The sequence below is a fragment of the Pelobates fuscus genome, chromosome 1 (assembly GCF_036172605.1).
Source record: "Pelobates fuscus isolate aPelFus1 chromosome 1, aPelFus1.pri, whole genome shotgun sequence".
NCBI lineage: Eukaryota > Metazoa > Chordata > Amphibia > Anura > Pelobatidae > Pelobates > Pelobates fuscus.
The window spans coordinates 160253522-160265848 of NC_086317.1; positions in this window are offsets into that span (position 1 = coordinate 160253522).

Sequence of the window (12327 nt, forward strand, 5' to 3'; positions counted from 1 at the left end):
GCCTACAACTTAGACACACAAGCTTAAAATTTCGACTGTCATATACCTTGTTTATCATTGTTTACATGTCACTTTTATTTTTATTTTCAACTTACAAAATGTGCGCAGAACCTATTTTCACTTCGCCTAGCGAAGCACAATTACAAATCACAGCACAGACCAGACATACTGTGCTAACTGCATAACACAGTACAACTCAACACAAAGATAAGAGTGTATAACTAAGTTCTGTAAAGCAATGTTCTAGCCTACCCGTCAATCTTACTGTGACTACAAAGTAACACCTATCTGTTAATCAACATATTACTTTCATTTGTCTTTATAAGCGTCATATATTCTCCTGTTTATATAATTACCCTTACAAAAAGTGCAATGTCATCAATGCCATATGATTACGCGTGTATGCAAACTTGAGTGCACCAGCTATTGTGGCAGTGCAAATCCATATGTTAACCTTATGCACGAACAAAAATAAAGAATTAAAAAAAAAAAAAAACTCTTTGGTTGCTTTTGCAGTATGCTTCGGGTCATTGTCCATCTGCACTGTGAATCACCGTCCAATGAGTTCTGAAGCATTTGGCTGAATATGAGCAGATAATATTGCCTGAAACACTTCAGAATTCATCCTGCTGCTTTTGTCACCAGTCACTTCATCAATAAATACAAGAAAACCAGTTCCATTGGCAGCCATACATGCCCACGAATTGACACTACCACCACCATGCTTCACTGATGAGGTGGTATACTTTGGATCATGAGCAGTTCCTTTCCTTCTCCATACTCTTCTCTTCCCATCACTCTGGTACAAGTTGATCTTTGTCTCATCTGTCCATAGGATGTTGTTCCAGAACTGTGAAGGCTTTTTTAGATGTTGTTTGGCAAACTCTAATCTGGCCTTCCTGTTTTTGAGGCTCACCAACGGTTTACATCTTGTGGTGAACCCTCTGTATTCACTCTGGTGAAGTCTTCTCTTGATTGTTGACTTTGACACACATACACCTACCTCCTGGAGAATGTTCTTGATCTGGCCAACTGTTGTGAAGGGGGTTTTCTTCACCAGGGAAAGAATTCTTCGGTCATCCACCACAGTTTTTTCCGTGGTCTTCCGGGTCTTTTGGTGTTGCGGAGCTCCCCTGTGTGTTCTTTCTTTTTAATGATGTTCCAAACAGTTGATTTGGCCACACCTAATGTTTTTGCTATCTCTCTGATGGGTTTGTTTTGTTTTATCAGCCTAATGATGGCTTGCTTCACTGATAGTGACAGCTCTTTGGATCTCATATTGAGAGTTGACCGCAACAGATTCCAAATGCAAATAGCACACTTGAAATGAACTCTGGACCTTTTATCTGCTCCTTGTAAATGGGATAATGAAGGAATAACACACACCTGGCCATGGGACAGCTGAGCAGCCAATTGTCCCATTACTTTTGGTCCCTTGAAAAGGGGGAGGCACATATACAAACTGTTGTAATTCCTACACCGTTCACCTGATTTGGATGTAAATAACCTCAAATTAAAGCTGAAAGTCTGCAGTTAAAGCACATCTTGTTCATTTCATTTCAAATCCATTGTGGTGGTGTATAGAGCCAAAAAGATTAGAATTGTGTCGATGTCACAATATTTATGGACCTGACTGTAGTAGTGTGGGAGGAAATGGGCCAGCTAGGGAACAGACAGGTAGCTGTTTAACAGGTGTGGTTGCAGAGGGAAAGGTAGGGCATAGCCAGTCCAGATTTTGTACACCCCAGTGGACTTACCTGCTTCAGTGAAGATGTTAAGAGTATCAGCTCAGGAATGGCTGTGCTGCACAACGCTGCTCCTTCTAACAGCCAGAGAACAGCTCCTCTGGTATGGATGAGTTCCATAATGGTGGAAATGCTAGGTTGTGATATTAGGGGACTCTATTCATAGAGTAGACAGGGTAGTCTTTCGCTCTGATCGCATCAACCACACAGTTTGCTGTCTCCCGGATGCTCGGGTCGGGTATGTTGCTGACAGTGGATAGATTAGGGGCTGGTAATGACTCAGCTATCATGCTCCATATTGGTACCAATGACTAAGTTAGAGGAAGTTGGAGGATCCTAAAGAATTAATTAATGGAATTAGGAAACAAATTGAAGAAGCGGGCCTTCAAGGAGGTGTTTTCTGAGATTTTACTTGTGCCACGTGCCACAGTAGGACATTTGGAGATTAAGGGCATGATTCCCTTTTATTTCAGAAGTTGTGTCCTTATGTGGTTAAGGATGTCAATGTGCGGCTTAAGTCTTGCTGTAGGAAGGATGGTTTTGGGTGTCTAGAGCACATTTTGTAATTTGCTACAATTTTTATAATCATGATAGATTACACCAGAATGGAAAAGGGTCGCTTTTGGCTGAATGTGGCTGAACGGTTGGAGGAGGCTTTAACCCCTTAAGGACCAAACTTCTGGAATAAAAGGGAATCATGACGTGTCACACACGTCGTGTGTCCTTAAGGGGTTAAACAAGGAGTAGGAGGGGAGGGTCAAAGAAGGATAAATGTGGTAAATCGTATAGAAAGGATATAGAATTCAGCTGAAGTCCAGGAGGGTGTTCATGTGGGTAAAGGTCTGTTTGCTATTGCAAGAAGCTTTTGTAAGAAAATGGGGGCGCTTGAGATATTGGCACATAAGGAGCAGCACTTGATCATAATATGGTATCATTTGAGTTTAACTTTAAAAAAAAACAAACTATATAAGCAAGCATGGCAACAGGGCTTGCAAAAGGGCAATTAGATTAGGTAAACTTAAAAATGAAAAGCTCATAGCCAAAAAGAGTAATGCCAACCCCTCAAAAAGTTTTTTAAGCACCTTAATGCCAAAACGGTTAAGAGTGAAAGTGTTGGTCCATTACAGTATGAAATGGGTGAGTTAATCAAGGATGATCATGACAAGGCAGAAATTGTAAAAAATAAATAAAAAATAATTATCTTCAGTATATAGGGCAAATCCCTGTTACAAAAGCCTTACAGCAAATTGGTTAACACAGAATAAAGTAATTTAGAAATTAAACAAAGTTAATGTAAACAAAGCTCCAGGGCCAGATGGTATTCACCCAACATGCTTAGGAATCTTAGTGTAAAAATATCCATACCACTGTTTTTAATTTGTTTAGGATTTTTTTCTTTCAGGAATTGACCCAGAAGATTAAAGAAAAGCAGAAGCAATGCCTATATTTAAAGGAGCTCAAAAGGTCAACGCCGACACGTCAGACCTGTGAGCTTAACATCTGTGGTTGGGAAGTTATATGAAGCACAGTTAAGGGATAAAAATCAAGAATTCATTTTGTACAATATTATCATTAGTTGGAATTAGTATGGTTTTATAAAAAACAGGACTTGCCAAAATAACTTGTGTTATTTGAATACGTTATTAGAAATGTATTTAAGGGTGTCCCAGTAGATGAGATCCAGTTAGATTTTGCTAAGGCACTTCATACAGTTCCACACTAAATGTTACTATTAAAACATTAGTTGTATTAGATAAAAAAAATAAAATCATGTTTTTGGATAGAAATCTGACTTAAGTATAGAGTGCAGAGAGTAGCTGTAAGCTAAACATTTTCGCATTGGAAAAAAAAGTGGTTAGTAGAGTGCCCCAGGGTTCTAATCAGTTTATAAATTATGTTGAAGTGGGCATTGAAATAATTTGTTTGTGTATGATAATACAGTCTGAACTTGATATAGCTTGTCTACAGAGGGATTTGGATAAATTGAGGGACTGGGCTGTCAAGTTGCAGATGAGATTCAATACAGACAGGGTCGCCATCAGAAATTTTGGGGCCCCTGACACAGCTCAAGGTCTGGGCCCCCGGGGGCCCACCTCCAAGCATGCCCCCAGGACCCGCCTCCAAATCCGCCCATAAGGAAGCAGTGTTTGTAGAGTGGATACAGGTTATGTGTTTTGTGGATGCAGTGTGTGTTAGTGCATGTGTAGTGGATGAATTGTATGTGTAGTAGATGCACTGTGTGTATATTGTGTGTGTGTGTGTGTGTGTGTGTATACACACACACACACATAATTTGTGTTTGAATGTAAGCATGTTTTTGTATGAAGTGAATGTTGATGTTTAAATGCAGGTGTGCATTTGTGTGTAGTTTATACACTTCCACACACTGATACTCAGACACATACACTGATACACATGCAAATAATCAGACACACACACTGACATACAGATACTCACACACATACACAAACACAGACACATGCACTGATAAAAAAAGGACACAGATACACAAACACAATGATATACACTTACTGACACACACACACACATTCATACATTTTTCAGGTTTTTTTTTCAGACATACATACTGACATACATATACATACATAGTGAAATTTTTTCTTTTTTCAGTTTATTAGCATACCTGGGTACAAGCCCTCGGTGGGGCTGGCACCACCACCTGACCACATTTCCTTGTTTCTTCCACTCATACCGCTTTTTCCATCTTTGAAGGGGTTTGGCAAAACAAGGAAATAGTCCTCTAATCGTAACAGGGATTAAACTGATAAGAATAGTACTACTTAACACACCTTATAATAACGCAGAGAGAGGCAACGCAGAGAGAGGAGTCTGAAGAAGAGGAGTCAGAGGAGGAAGGTGGCTTTGAGGAGGTGGAAGACCAAACACAGCAGGCGTCCCAAGGGGCTTGTTGTCACCTTTCGGGGACCCTTGGTGTTGTACGTGGCTGGGTGGAGGAAGAGACCTTCAATGACATCAGTGAGGACAAGGAACGGGACATGGCTAGCTTGGTATCCAACCTTGTGCAAATGGGGAGTTTGCGGTTGTGCAAATGGACTGTTTGCGGTTGTTTGCGGTGTGTTAAATGGGGAGTTTGGTCTGTCACTGTGAAGCGGGCGTAACCCTTACACTACCTGATCGGTACAACATCATACAGTAGGTCCCCCCCTCATTATTTTTATGGCCCCCACCCACCGCTCACGGGTGGGGGCGGGCGGGAGGACAGTAGGTCCCCCCCATTGTGATTTATGGCCCCCACCAACCTCGCAGGGGTGGGGGCCAGGGGGAGGACAGTAGGTTCCCCCCCCCTTATCCTTATTTACTGAATATTCCCCTGTATAACAATGTTTGGCATTTAGTGAATATTCCCTATTCTGCTCTGTGTCAGTGTGTATCAGGGTCTCTGAGGACAGGTGTCAATCCATATCTGCCAAGTGACCCTATGTAGGAGGAACAGTCCCTATTCTGCTCTGTGTCAGTGTGTATCAGGGTCCCTGAGGACAGGTGTCAATACATATCTGCCAAGTGACCCTATGTAGGGGGAACAGTCCCTATTCTGCTCTGTGTCAGTGTGTATCAGGGTCTCTGAGGACAGGTGTCAATACATATCTGCCAAGTGACTCTATGTAAGGGGAACAGTCCCTATTCTGCTCTGAGTCAGTGTGTATCAGGGTCCCTGAGGACAGGTGTCAATCCATATCTGCCAAGTGACCCTATGTAGGGGAACAGTCCCTATTCTGCTCTGTGTCAGTGTGTATCAGGGTCTCTGAGGACAGGTGTCAATCCATATGTCAAGGTGTCAATATGTCATATGTCAGGTGTCAATCCATATCCATTGTGATTTAGGAATGTTAGGTGATTTCTGCCCTTTATGGATTAAAACCAGACTCTGCATCAACTGTGTAATTTTCCATGGGAGTTTTGCCATGGACCCCCCTCCGGCATGCCACAGTCCAGGTGTTAGTCCCCTTGAAACAACTTTTCCATCACTACTGTGGCCAGAAAGAGTCCCTGTGGGTTTTAAAATTCGCCTGCCCATTGAAGTCTATGGCGGTTCGCCCGGTTCGCCGGTTCGCGAACATTTGCGGAAGTTCGCGAACAGAAAATTTTATGTTTGCGACATCACTAATCCTGTCACATCATGCCATGTTCTGCGGAGATGTCTGGCTTTGGCTTCTGTTATCCAGTACTCTTTTTAAAATTCTTGTTTAGTTTTTCTTGGTTTTTTGGTTTTCTATTCTATGTCTGGTTTTCTTTATGCTGGGATTTCTGGGTTCATCCTTATATTCCGTCCCTGGATTTCCCAGTCTCTTGGATTCATTTAAATATTTGTTTTATTTGCCACACCCGTTAGTTTTCCATCATTCCTTTTATTTCAGTGTTCCTGCAGGCAGCTGCTTAAGGCTTCTGCCCTTTCTTGCAGGTAAGTGCTATATATGTATTCTTTGGTTGTTTTAGCATACATTAGGCAGTGTAGGACCTGCCGAATATGGGGTACATTGGCGTTGTGGCAGGCTTATGCAATGTATGATCTTATAATGTAACTAAATCCCCATACTTTTCATATATAGTGCTTAGTTATGTCTCCTCTTGTTTTGCCTATTATATATTGTCTTGTTTTATTTTGTAATCCCAGTCTATGTACAGTCATGCCTATGTTATGTTCATGTTTCCCTCATGTCTTGTGTACATGTTCTGGGTTTAGCTTCCTATCCTTCTCCGGTTCTGGGTTCTATTAGTTCTGTCTTCTTTCCATGTTTGGTGTCTTTCCAAGCCTTGTCTTGTTTCTGTACTGGACACACTCCTGCATCAGAGCCTCCCTATACAGCTCCTGGGAGGTCTGCATATCTTCTAGTTTCTGGGATCCGCTGAAGCTGCATCAGGGTTCTGGTATGTGGCTGCACAAACGCTGGTGATCAACACCAGAGGGCGTGTGGTTGCCCTGCACCAGGCCCTGATAGTCCATTTCCACGCTGAGACTCCCAATTTCTCTCATCAGGCACTCTGGGGTCCCGGTTTCCGGACCGCCACCCGTGACACATCCCTACTGTAAATATTATGACTTTCTATGCACATGATTTCTTGTTAACCGCTTAGCACCGTTATGGCGTTCCATGCCGTTACGCATTTAAAGGTCAACTGTAGGCAGGGACGTACCTAGAGCATTTGTTGCCCCCCCCCCCACCACCACCACTTTAAAATGTAAAAAACAACCACGATTTTTTAAAATGTATTTAGCACTGAGCAGTGTTTGTGTGTTTGAATGTTAGCATGTTTTTGTATGGAGTATGTTTGAGGGAATGTAGGGGAGTGTTTGTATGTAGTGTTGGTGTTTGAATGCAAGAATGCATTTGTGTGTAGTGTGGTTTTTGAATGCAGTGGTGTTGGTTTGCATGTAGTGTTGACCAGGGCTGCCATCAGAAATTGTGGGGCCCCTAACACAGCTCAAGGTCTGGGCCCCTGTGTGCCTGCCCCCAAGCCCCACCTCTAAATCCCGCCCACAGGAATACACACACACAGACACAAAAGGACACAGACACAGAAAGATACACACATACTAATAGACACACACACATATAGACACATACACAGATACAGATACACACACACACACACACACACACACGCACACACTGACGTACATACATACTCACACACTGACAGACACACATACATACATACTGACAAACAGACATACATACAAACTGACATACAGATATACAAACAGACATACATACATACATAATGGCATACATACACATACATACTGATATACATACATACAGACATACACACACAGATAGATATATACATACACAGATACATACAGACATACTGACATACACACTCACAGACATACATGCATACTGACAGATATATACATACACACAGACATACATACACATACATACATACACACACACAGACACATACAAATATACACACAGACATACATACACATACATACATACACACAGACATACACACAGACAGACATACATACACACAGAGATACAGACATGCATACACACAGACATACACACACAGACACATACATACAGACATACACACACACACAGGCATGCATACACACAGACATACATACACACAGACATACATACACACAGACATACACACAGACAGACATACACACAGACAGACATACACACACACGCAGACATACACACACACGCAGACATACACACACGCAGACAAACACACATGCAGACATACACACATGCAGACAGACATGCACACAGACATGCACACAGACATACATACACACACACAGACATACACACACACAGACATACATACACACACAGACATACATACATGCACATACACAGAGATACACACACACACAGACATACACACAGAGATACATACATATATTCAGACACACACACACCTCATTTATCAGCCACCCTCCTCTTACCTTTAAGTTGCAGGAGGGTGGCTGGGGATGATGGGAGTGAGCGGATGCCTCTCCTCTCTCCTTTCCTATTCCTCTCCCTCCGGTCTCCTCCTGCGCGCAGTAAGCTGGGAGGAAGTGACCGTCCGTCACTTCCTCCCAGCAGCCCTTGCGGTGCTGCCGCAATTTTTTTTTTAAAGGGGCCTGGTCGCGCAATTACCCGGCCGCAGCGCTGACCGGGCCCCTGAAGATATAGGGCCCATCGGGTGGCCCTAAATACTTGGGCCACCTGATGGGCCCTGGTGCAGATGCCCCTGCGGCAGTTTTGCCGCTCCACGTGGGGCCCGGGCGGCCGGGCCCCCCAGGGCCGCCGGGCCCGTGACAACCGTTATGGTTGTCACCCCCTGGTGGCGGCCCTGGTGTTGACGTTGAAATGCAGGGGTGTATTTGTGTGTAGTGTTTGGTGAGATTTTGAGATTGTGACACACACAATCACATACATAATCACAACACACACTTAACCACACTTAACAGCCCCACACACATACAATCACAGACACACAATCACATACACATATAATTAGATGTACACACACAATCATCACATACATACACAGATTTAATAAGAGGTCCACCCAACCTTCCTACCTTGCTCTGGGAGGGCTGGATAAGAGGGCTGGTGGTCGGTGGTTGCTGCTGGGATCTCTGTGCTCTTCATGCACAGGTCCTTCGCATGCACTGTAATGACGCTGATGCCGGGATGACTTCATATTCCAGCCGCCGGCTCACTGCAGGGCGACAGTCAGACACAGTTAGATGCACACAGTTATACGCATATACTGTCAAATACATAATTATGGAAGAATGGCCAAAATATATACAAATATCTAGGAACAGAGAAGGGGGTAACCCTAAAATAGAATATACTGAAAAAAGGGGTGCATCACAGGAAGCACCGAAATGCGCGTCAGGCTCGTTCTCCCTTTCCCCCCCCCCCTATTTTCCTCACTTGGGCTATCTACTACTATGTGCAGGCAACCAACATCCTAAGTATGGTTCTGCACATAGACTCACTATAACTATTCACTCCTATTTCACCTCTTATCAGGTCTTTTAATATATAGTTGTACTAATGAGGTCTCTGTTCAGGATGCTATTTCATGATTTAGCTATCTGTAGTTTTATTGCATTATAAAGGCTTACACAGTAGCACTATTAGTGAAGGAGACATCCTAATCCCCACTTAGTGCAGAAACTGCCCAATACTAAGTTAGCTACACTTTCCTACTAAACTGTACTGAGCCAAGTTCCCTCGGGACATATGGATTTTAGACCCACGGAGCTATAAGCCACTTAATGACCTATTTTCCTAGCCATCTGTTCTATTGATGCTATAACCCTACACTTATCTGCTATGTATTAGCTACCAGACTTGACCACACATTGTTTGATTAATAAAGTCTGTAGTCGGTAGCTACCGTGAGTACTGTAGCATATAGCATTACTAGACTAGGATTTCCTAAGAGGTGAGCCTGTTTAGGCTTGATTGCACCACAGAGACACTACACCTTCTCTCATCTAGATTGTCACAATATTACTTATCCTTACTATCTTGTTAAGCCTATACTTTCCAGTACATACTCTATGGGTCTGGGCTCAGTCCACACTTATTGGAGTGGATTTCTTTTCTTCTAGTTGTAACAGTGACCAAAAATTATCTGGTGTCAATGGTCAGGTTTAAATAATTGATGATGATAGATTGTACCATAAATGCATCCTTGGTTTCCTCTATTTTGTAACTGTGGTAGGTTCGTTGAATAAAAATAAATATTGCAAAAAATAAAAATAAAAATCTCGCAGGAAGTAAACCATTAATAAAACATAATTAAAAAAAAAAAAAAAGCAATATATACAATTCTAGACAAGTGTCTCTTAAAAGTTTAAAAATGTAAGCCTATTAACAAATCCATTAATGTGTCTTATGTAAAGTTTATTTAAATTCAATTTAAATGATGTACAATGTATGTATTTTCATTATCACGTGACATTTGTGGACAGAATTTAACAATACATTCAGTACGAGTCAAAGTGTTTAATGCCCTCTGCATCAGGGTTTATGTGTATCACTGTTTTTTCCCCCCGTACATTTCCGATTTTGCCTTACTGGTACCCGAAGAGGGAGGGTGTAATGGATGACAGGAGGATATGTCCGTAACGCAGTTATTGATGATAGGCTGCCCAGCTCTGTGAATATGTATTCACACTGCACATTACAACAGTCTCCCAACACCAGGTGACAGAGCCCCTCAGACAGATGATTGCAAGGACAATGTGATGTGTGGCTTGGCTTTATTCAGAGTCAAACATAATACATAGCTAACTTAGAGGAGATTTACATTTCAGTTATTGTTCCCTTAATTTGAAATTCACTTTGAATTTCTGACATTTTACATTTTTATTGAGATGGACAGCTTATAAATACAGGTTACAGATTTAGACAAATTTACACATTTTGTACATAGAATGCAAAGTAACATTCAACAATAGGTTCTGTCTCAAATTTGTGTTAATGTCCCTCTGTTCCAGGATTCAGTCATACAGATAATATTGCTAGGTACTTTCTGAGTATATGCAATGAAAACTTGTATCTGAGCAATGATTGCAAAGTGTATATAAAGACATGGATCTTCATAAACTACATTTATAAGACATAATTAAGAAATATAAAGAAAAGAAAATAATTTAGTCTGTGTAACTGGGGAGGGCAGGGGGAGGAGGAGTCTCCCATACACACTCATTGTGTCCATCAGTGTCCCTATCGTTATAGATTGTGGTTACAGAGCACGAGGAAAATCAAACATAAGGTATCAAACCAATCCTAGCTCTTCCAATGTGAGAACCCTGAGTGCTTGATCTCAGTCAAATCATGCAAGTAAGGAGCAGCAATAATCCTGAATAACCCCAGTCGTGTTAATCGTATCAACCATTACAGTATTCCCATACTTAGTTTCGTTAAAACCGTTTCATATTTTTTTTTGGTATTACATTTACAACACAATGCTAACATTAACTTCTATGGGCCAATGGTTTCCATGCTATTTCCCAAACTTTATGGGACGTGGAGCTGGTTCCAAAATCAGATACATACTGATGTCTAACTCCCTACCCATATATACGGGTCTGTTCTATCTGTTGTCTGCACATCTCAATTAAAGGGACTCTCCAGTGCCAGGAAAACAAACCATTTTCCTGGCACTGCAGGTCCCCTCTCCCGTCCACCTCCCATCCCAGGTTGCTGAAGGGGTTAAAACAGTGACTTACCTGTATCCAGCGCCGATGTCCCTTGGCACTGATTCAGAGTCCGCCCACGCTCCTCCCCCGCCAACGTCAACCGGCGGGGGAGACCTATTGCAGATGCACGGCCGCCGGCAGGGGGAGACCTAATGCACATGCGTGACAATGCTTTCAATACTTTCCTATGGGGATTTCAGCGAGGCTGGAGGTCCTCACATAGCGTGAGGATGTCCAGCAACGCTAAAGCACACGAAATGTGTTCTATAAACCCGGAAGTGCCCTCTAGTGGCTGTCTAGTAGAGAGCCACTAGAGGAGGAGTTAACCCTGCAAGGTAATAATTGCAGTTTATGAAAACTGCAATAATTACAGCTGCAGGGTTAAGGGTAGTGGGAGTTGGCACCCAGACCACTCCAATGGGCAGAAGTGGTCTGGGTGCCTGGAGTGCCCATTTAAAGGGATTTTTGATGATGACCAATTTGTTGCTATGGATGATAAACCTTCAAGGGCAGTATGAAAGATGAAATATTGATACAATTTGGCTATACAGGTTACACTTCAATAAATAAAACAATATAATAATTTAATGTAAAACAATATATATGTTTTTTCTTTGTCTTCACATGTTAATAAAACGAATATTACAGTTTTACAGTTGGTTTTTTTTTTTACAGTTTTTATCTCTAAAAAGTTTTATCTCTAAAAAGAACATTTTGGTTGTTGTGAATCTTCAGTAGATAAGAGCTTGAGAGATAGATTTACAGAAAAAAAATAAAAATGAAAAAAGCTGATGCATATATCACCACCTAGAGTTTCATTAATTTCCTACAGTTACTCTCATTTTAAGTAGTACCAGA